Below are 9033 nucleotides of genomic sequence, written 5' to 3' on the forward strand. Positions count from 1 at the left end.
TGTCCACCAGAGTAAGTGAAAGATCCACGTCGTGCATCCTTGATCACCGTTTATCCTGTGACGTCAGCGGGGGATATCTTGCACGGGGAGAACTGGGCCTCAAGGTGGGTGAAGGTTCATTCTGTGCCCATCCTTCCTCCCCACTGTCAGTGCTGGGTGCTTCTGTGCCCATCTCTGATCCCTAGTGCAATTTTGGGGTCGAAATGAGAAGTAGCTGTAGCATTTGCTTTATGGTCATGTCATCCCTCAATCTGCTCTCTCCTATCACTTCTCTTTCAGGGTGATTTCCAGAGAATAAAGGTTATTGCAAGGTGAGGTTTGAGATGGCTCCAGGGGTGGGTGAAGACTGTCCACTGCCATGGGGAGACCCCACAAATATACTATTCCTGCCTGGGAAGGTGGGAACTGGGAGTGCTATAGAAGTGCCCCGTGTGTGCTAAATGTTGGTGCTGTGCTGTACAATGAGGAAGAGCTGCTGCAAGTTCACTCTTACGCTCTCACTCCCTGGGTTGTATGATGATAAGTGTGGAAGCAAAACCATAACAGTGGCTTTCAATGCTCTGCAATGCAGAGGGGCTGAGTCTGATAGTCTCTTGGTACCGGGGCTAGGAGTGCTGTTGGATTTGGTCCACTGTCCTAGCAGTGGTGGGTGCTTCACACTGCTACATGGGAGATCTGGGCTTGAGGGTCATGTCCTCTCCTGAGATGCCGGGGCAGCATGCTTAACTTCTAGATGAAGTACATTTCCTAGTTAAGTTCACAAATTGAGGTGCAGTTGATTTTTTAAACCAAGAGTGAGCAATCTGCAGCCCTTCTATTCTCACCCCATCCTCCGAGTGCTGCCTGTCACTGGCAAAGGCAGAGAGAGACCTGTGAACTAGCTCACACTTGACAGGAAGCACAGAACCACAGGCTGCAAGTGCATCCGAGGTTTCCTGTAAATTGCTGCAAGTCAAGTCATCTCACCCCGTGCCTAGAAGCAGCCCTGGACTTTCACTTCTCGCTGAAAGCCTCCATACAGCCTCATAACATAGAGCACTAAGAAATGGGGGCACCCGGGGGGGCTAGATCCATCCCTGCACTGGTGCCGGCATAGGGGTGTGTTACATCTGCTGCAGATGGGCTGTAGTGCAAGGCTGAATAGGGCCCAATGCACTGGACAGGGAGAGGGCGGTGTCACTGGGACAGGACAGGAGGGTAAAGAGCTCATCCTCTGTCCCTCAGTGCAATCCACTCAAACTGTTCTAAGAGCTTCACAGGTTTCTGCCACAGTACCTTTCATTCCAAAGCATCGCTCTGGCTATGGGCTCCAGCCTGCAGGCCTCTGGACTAAGGCCAAACTCCAATTGACTCCAGTGGGATTTATGCCTGAGTAAGGGCTAAGCAGGAAGTGCGGGATTTGGTCCTAGAGATATAAGACTGCATTAAAATGCAGCCACCTCTAGGTTGGAGAACAGAAAGCTACTGGCATACAGCGCACTGCATGGCAATAGCGGGAAGGGAAATTTTGGTCAAGGTGATCAGGGCAAATGTTATGAAAAGTGCTTTGGCATCTGTAATGTCTACAAGGAGTAGACAGGATGTTGTCTTTTTAGGCCCCATCTTAAATCTCTCAGTGCCTTGCCCGGGTATTTGAACATTTCTGAGTTCTATATTGAGTATTATTCATGTTTTAAAAATTAACTAAAAAGTTTGAAAGGTACCCCCACAAATGCCTGAGGAATTTTAGCCTTCAGCACTCACAAAGGATACTGCAGATCTGAGTTATTGTCTGGCTTTCGGCCATTAAAAAAAAGAGACCAGAAAGTCCTAGCACATGGGAAAAATCCCTGGGGCCTTTCTTGGTTCTCTTTTGCTGCAGTCTCTTTAGGGAACAACATGAGATGATTGTCTATCAATGCGTCATTTGTTTGTTGAGGTTGGAGGTTTCCCCATGCTTGCCGTGGATGAGCCAGTGAATGAGGCTCATGTTGGATTCATGTTGGATCACTGAGGAATCTGGCTCGCAGAGTCACTTTCCAGGGGGAAGCTGAGCTGTCTTGCTGAGAGCTGGAACTGCAGCATTTCTTTTTGTGGGCGTTACCCACCTACTTACACCTCTTTGGGCCAAATGCTGAAGAACCTCACATAGTCGCAGCCTCTGCAGCTGAAATACATGGCGCCAAACAAACTGAATAGTCAAATATTTTAAAGACTGTCAAATTGTGGCTATGGACAGGAAAGTGACTCTGTGCAGTGACCTGGTGTATTTCATCTAGCGATTCGGAGTTCTGTGGCCTTACTTTGCAATTCAAAAAACAATGGGTCTAATTCTCCACTCTGTGACACCGATTTCCTGCCAGTGTAGCTCCACTGACCTCAGCATAACATTGGTGTTACACCTAGGGGAATCTGATTTGATACTTCTAATGGCCAGCAGTGCAATCTCACTCTGGCATCCACACCATCCCGTGGTGCCCTGATGCTACCAACACTAGCAAAGAATCTGCGGTGAGAATCACACTGAGGATGCTACTGATGATGTGTGAAGCAGAGTATACTCCATCTCAAACCCCGAGCAGCATAGACTCACGGGCTGTGTGGAGTTTCTTGTTTTGATCAGTGAAGTCACCCAATGTGATTACAGGGAACACAGGTGCTGAGTAAGAAAGGAGCATTTTCGCTTTGTCAATTTCTCATCACAATCACACTTTAAAGATCAGTTCCATCGCTGAGGGTGTGTCTATGCTGCAATCGGAACAAGTGTGACTGCAACGCACGTAGCCATATCCTAGCAGTGAAGCCACAGCAGCACCAGCTGTACAATACCCCCCAGGAACCTGAGCGTGCACTCGAACGGATAGCCTGTACTGCTGCAGCTTCACTGCTTTATTTGAGTGAGCTAGCTCAGAGCTACCATAGGGACATCTGCATGGGCTGCCGTCACACTGCTGATTGCAGCGTTGACATGAGTTCAGAGGCATTTCTTTGATGACATTTAGGAATTGTCTAAGGAAGGAGGCCGGGACATTGGCAAGCAGCCAAATGTGTTCATGGGTTGGAATGTAAGTGGCATGGTGCTGGGAAATCCGTTTTCCCCCCTTAGGGCCATCTCGCCAGGCTTCCCTTGTATGCAGCCCACATATTTAGGCCAGCAAGAACAGCTAAAATGAGATTTCTTCCTTTCGAGTTGCAGCCAATCCAGCTCAATGTTTCTAGGGGTTCCCCTTAGTTGAGCCAAGCACCCATTACCAGACCCAAATCTGCAAATTTTAAATCCCCTTCCTGCATGGGGTCCCTGAATTGTCCAGGCAGAGTGCCTGAAGAGAAGGCAAATTCACTCTCAGAGGATCCTGAGGACGGCTGGGATCAGCGTGCCCCAGTCTGACCCTGAGTGCTGTTGTTCCGGCTCCTCCAGCACACCAAGGAAGTTGGCCTTGCCAGAATTCTGTTGAAAAGGGTCAGGAAGAAGTCAGCAGCTACTAGCTCTCAGTCACTCTTGTCCCACTCGGAACTCTCCTTGGTCCGGCCTGAGGGCTGCTGTCTGGGAAAGGCAGTATCTGTGAAGAAAAAGAAAGCTAAGAGACAGAGAAAACCCTCACCATCTCCCTCAGCAGAGCAAAGGCCAAGAACCATGACTGTATCAAAGAAAACTCAAAGAATCCAAGTGCAGGCACCAGAAAATCCTCCAAGACCTCTTCCTTAGGGGAGGAGCAGTTATCAGTCTTGGAAGAGGTGAGATACGACGAAGAAATGCTCGGAAAAGCTCTTCCAAGCAGATTACTATAAGGCACTATTGCAAGGAGTTATGGCTCCCTTGGTCTCTTGCCAGAATTCTTGAGTGAGAAGGAAGAAGAAGAGGGAAATAAGGGGAGGCAAAGCACGAGAAGCTACCGCTCCTCAGCTTGAAAGCTGGAGCCCTGCATCCCACTGGCCTGAGTGCCACAAGAGGTTAGTGGAGCAGAGTGAGGGAGCTCTGCAAAGCAGAGTAAGTCACCATCCCTGCCAGTGTTACACGCTGTACAGAAAGGCTGGCAGGAACGTGCAGGCACAGAAACACTCACTTGAGAAGTGCAGCAGACCCTCGCTGCAGTAAGACTGAAAGAGTCACAACACTTCCTCTCCCTGGTGCCTCTGTAACTTCTTTGGACCGGGCTCCCCTTTCTGTACACAGCTCTTCTGAACTTTACTTTACCCTGAACTCCTTTTGAAGTGAGGTTCACTGACTGCCCCACAGTTTACCCAAAGGGGGGAGTGAAGTCCCCCCATCATCTGGAACATAATGTCCTACTCTCCCCACACTAGTCCCTGTGTCTCTTGTTCTCTTTTTAATTCCTAGATCATCTTGCCTGTTCCCACCCACCTTCTTAATTTCCACAGCTTCGCTGCCAGAGTGTGACACTGAACAGCACCCCCCCCCAATGATCCTGTTTGGAACTACACCTCCCATTTTAACTTCCCTTCAAACAAAACTCCATGGAAGGGTATGTACACACTGACAGCGGCAGTGTGAGATCAGATCAAGCTATCCAGATCGATTGAGCGGCAGTGAAGACCCGCTCAATCGATCCAGAAGGTGATTCAATTAAACCACCTCCTCGAAAGGCCTAGCGCTGAGTCGTTGGGTACACAGTTCCCGTCGGCACAGCATAGTGGAGACAGCGTGCAGAAGAAGATTGTAGAAGTTGACATAAGTTACACAAGCTACTCTGCATAGCTTTTAACTTCCCTTTGTGAGAGGAGAACCACAGTATCAACTCTTATCAAAGACAGTCAGCCCAATGTGGAGTGGTTTTGAAGCTGAGGGGAGGGGTGTGAATTTTTGTACAGAGGAAGGATGGGCCAGTGATTAGGGCACTAGTCTTGGCTGTGGGAAATTTGGGTTCAGTTGCCTGCCCTGCTACAGACTTCCTGTGGAACCCTAGGCAAGTCCCTTAGTCCCTCTAGGCCTTAGTTGCCCCTATGTAAAATGCACTGATAACAGCATTGCCCTACCTCACATGGGTGCTTTGAGGGTAAATATGTTAAAGATTGTGAGGTGCCAAGATACTGTGGGGCCAGATAAGTACCCACAGTAGACAATCCTCTTAGCCTCTGCATGCATTGAAAATAAAGGCCAAGCTGATGAAATTCAGCATGACTCCATTGACTTGACTGGAGAACAACAATGAAGTACGCCAACTGAGGATCTGCGCTAACCTTATGGAAGCTCTTTGTGCCTCCTCTGCCTTCTCCTTTTCTACCCACTCCTGTGGTGTATGCCTTTCCCTCTCTATCCTGCCTTCCTTTCTCACTGTCTCAGCCTCTGTCTTTAATTTTAAGTTCTCTTTCATCAACCAAATATTGAGTCCTTGTTAGCATTACACGTGATCCGTGTGGGTAACGGCTCTTAGCACCTCAAAGTAATGCAGGCCTTTTCTGACTTCCCCGGTCACATACATGACTGATAAGCAAGTGGTTTGAGAAAGAGGTAAAGGTTGCCAAGAGAGGACAGGGAAGTGAGAAAGTGGGACAGGAAAGTGGTTAACTCAGGGTTTTTGCCTACCCCTCACCACACTAGTGCTTTTGCAACTCTGGTTCTGAGCGCTGTTGTTAGAATGCCTTTGTCTGAAATGCATTGTCTGAGATCACAAGAAAAGATAAGTAAAAACCTCCAAACAGCAGTTGTTGTGGGTTGGGTTTTACATATGCCTTTCAACCTACAGAACAACAGTTCATATTAGAACTTGTCATGGGGTCCACTGACTGCTAGGGCACCTCCTTGGGTCCCCATCTAGGGATTAATTCCACTTCAGTACAACACCCTGTCAGCTGCTCACTGGATGTGCTTCTATCACTCATGCTCACTCACTTAGCAACACAGGGTACTGTCTTCATGGCTTGGCCCTCTCACCAAGTCACTGGGTGTTTTCCCCCTTCCAGGGTATCACAGTCCCTCTGGATCAGTAGCCTATTTGCCATTTCCAGTCAGCCTTCCAGTCCCAGGCCAGGTCCAGTACTACTTTCCCAGCAGCTGATAGGGGAACCCAGGCTCATCCTCTATTCCAGGTTCCAGTCCAGGGACCTTCTATCTAGAAATTACAGGCTCTTTTCTCTCCAACACTATTACTTTTTCCCCTAGTCTCCTTCCTATAGCTTCCAGATTTCCCCTCTCTCAGCTCAAACTCCCTCCTTCTAGGGAGCAACTACAGACTGGTAAACATCATAGCCCCAACCACACCTCCTTACTGCCAAGAAATAAGTACAGCCTACTTCCCTAGCAGTTCCTTTCTAACTTCCTGGTTCCATACCAGCCCATCCTGTTCCTCTCTAGGTGGGTTCTAGCGTCAGTCAGTCCTTTAAGCTCTGGCTCTTCCCCAGGTGCAGCCCATCATGTTAATTATCCTAATTTAATGGGCTCTGCCTTGTGTGGGGGTGGACACCCCAATCACAGAACTGTCCACGCCCAGTTCTGGCTTTCACTTTTTGGTCTCCTCCAGAAGGCTGAAGTAGTTTAGAATAAAATGTTGTTGGGAGCAAGTAAAGGGCTGGAGAATGTGATGACCATTAACAATAACTGAGCAGAGATGGGCCTGAGCCAAAACTTCGATGAAAACACCCCTGAAATTTGGGAACTTTCAGATCTGGATCCATGCTTTGCAGATAGTCTCTAACTCCACAATGGGATGAAGCGTGGATCCTCAGGAGCAGCCTACAATTAGGAAAAGATTGAATGTGGATGTGAACTTTGTGTCTTATGCCTATCTGTAGCTATACAGACAGAAAGGAATACTCAGCTCTCATGCTTTAGAGCATAAAATGGCCATGTGAAAGGTTCAGGAGGGAATTCCCCTCCTCCCTCTATGTACAATTGCTAGGTGCATTATGGGATTTTTAAAAACTTTCTCTGGAAGCACCAGGCATAGACCAGAGCCACACTACCAGACTAGCTGGCTTTAAAATAGTCTAATCTGAAATAGCAAGTTCTGTATTCCCATAAAGCAGACACAGGGCTGAAGGACATGCTTTAAGAGGTGCTTGGGACCAGACTTGATCTGTACCAACCCCCCTTCCCTCCCCAAGTGACAGAAGTTTTGGATTTGGACTGGCCAGTTCAGGGAAAATATCCAGTGAGAGCTTTGGGCCTTGTCAGGGGATAGGATGGATGGTATGGAGATGACGCTCTAGCAACTGGGGCAAAGGTTGAGATGCTGAATCCTATTGGAGTGGATGGTGCTTTTCTACTCCCGAATTTACCTTCTTGAGCATAAATAGGATAGGAATAGGGTGCACAGTGGGGTCAGTCCACCAGGCTCCCATGCAGCTTTGATGATTTGGGGGAGGCTTTTGAATTAAATACCATTCTGAAGAGAAAATGCATAACTTGAAGTAACAGCTGTCTGCTCACATCCTGCACTGCTCCTAAAGATCAGAACATGTGATACCACTGCTTCTGGCCCTCCCACGGAAATGAGCTTATGTAAACACCTGACTGGCACTTGCCAACCAATCAACCACATGACAAGTCGCTAGTGATGCATCACAATATCTGCATATCCTTCTATAGACTGGCTTCCTGTCTTTGTTTCCCAGCAGTCTGCAGTTATGAGCATGACAAAAAACAGCTTAATTTTGTTCTCAAAGGGTGATTTCTTTAGTTACCTGATTAGATTTGATTTCTATAACCACTATCCTAGGTGTTGCTTAGATCAATAGCAGCATACCCAAATAGAGCTTGAAAAGGAAAAGAGAGAGAGGAATAAAAAGTGCAAAAACTTCTGACCCCAAGCTCTCTCCTTTCACAGTAAGTAGGTTGGTGCTGGCAGTGATAGCAAACTGAAAAGGGAGATGCTCTACATGTATTGTAACTGATTGTAATTTGTCAGAGTTGCACTCATCATGGCCCTGGATAACTTCCATCAGTTTTAAAGCATCACTAATGAAAGAATATACAATCTGGCACACACACACACACAAAAAAGAAAGTGAATGGAGTGAAAACTCCCCCAAAAGATGCTCACCTTATTCTAACCACCCCCTCAAATAAAAACCTGAGAGAATTCACAGGCTCCAGCTGGTACTGAATGCAGTTGCTCGTCTTCTCCATGGCATAGACTGCTTTGAGCACAACAGGCCAGTGCTTAAGTCTCTCCACTGGCTCCCAGACAGTTTCTGATGCCAGTTTAAGGTTTTGGTCCCTAATCTTCAAAGCAATTAACGGATCAGTTCCCAGCTATATCAAAGCCTGTATTTCAATCCATGAACCACTTCATGGCTGCTTTCCTCTGGGGCAATACAGTTCACAAAGCCCTGGATGAAGTGGGTGAGAGCTAGGGGCAGGGCATTCTCAGCAAGGGGATCTCGTTGTGGAACAAACTTCCAGAGGAGATCAGGTAAACCCAGAGTCTGACTATCTTTAGGAATCATGGCAAAACCTTCCACTTTGAGACAGCCTTTCCGCCATATGTGATGCTCACATGACCTCCCACTTCTATTCCCAAACCCCTACCATCTCCTCCCAAAAACCTACCCTAAGCACAGTTTTGACCCCAAAAAGGCAGATGTGCTCCATGAAGTTCACTAGTAACTTTGCTATTGATTTTAAGTGGCAGGCATTGAGGCCCCTAACTCCTACTTAAGTCAATGGGAGTCAGGCACCTAAAGCCCTTTGAGGATCTGGGCCTCAGAAACTACTGTGTTGGGTGGCAGCATAAAGCTCTTACAGCTTGCAGTGTGCCTAGAAAGATAACAAACTTGGGCCCTGTCAGACTAATGGTGGACATGAATTCCAAAGCGGAGGGTCTTGCAAACAGTACAAATGCTCTTTCTGCAGTTCAGAGTTCACATCTGGATACTAGTGACGGGTTTTGTTCACTTTCTGGGATTCAGAGGAGGAACCTTACTGGAGCAACAATACCCCCCCTCAGTCCTGTGAAAGAAACCCCATTACACCTGTCTCTCTTAATCCAGGAGCAGCAGGGATTAAACAACAGGGTTTGTTTGGCAGGTGGGTCTTGTTAATCTGTCAATTACTAGGAATGATATAGCCTGCTGCCCTGCCATAGAGGCTGGCCT

The 9033-nt window shown here is 47.7% G+C and overlaps 1 long non-coding RNA gene across 2 annotated transcripts; it reads right to left on the bottom strand.

Moving 5' to 3' along the window:
• Positions 1–509: 509 nt before the first annotated feature.
• Positions 510–7388, bottom strand: LOC137151822 (uncharacterized). 2 transcript variants are annotated; one of them, XR_010919369.1, is made up of 3 exons: positions 7216–7388; positions 5873–6670; positions 510–3539 (listed from the first exon to the last, which is right to left on the bottom strand). It is a non-coding gene; the product is annotated as an uncharacterized lncRNA (long non-coding RNA). The 2 variants fall into 2 exon arrangements; XR_010919368.1 differs by having other exon boundaries at positions 5831–6670.
• Between the last annotated feature and the right edge of the window lie 1645 nt (positions 7389–9033).

This window comes from Emydura macquarii, unplaced genomic scaffold (assembly GCF_026122565.2).
Source record: "Emydura macquarii macquarii isolate MOO-44397 ecotype Brisbane River unplaced genomic scaffold, CSIRO-AGI_Emac_v2 contig_1119, whole genome shotgun sequence".
Classification (NCBI taxonomy): Eukaryota; Metazoa; Chordata; order Testudines; family Chelidae; genus Emydura; species Emydura macquarii.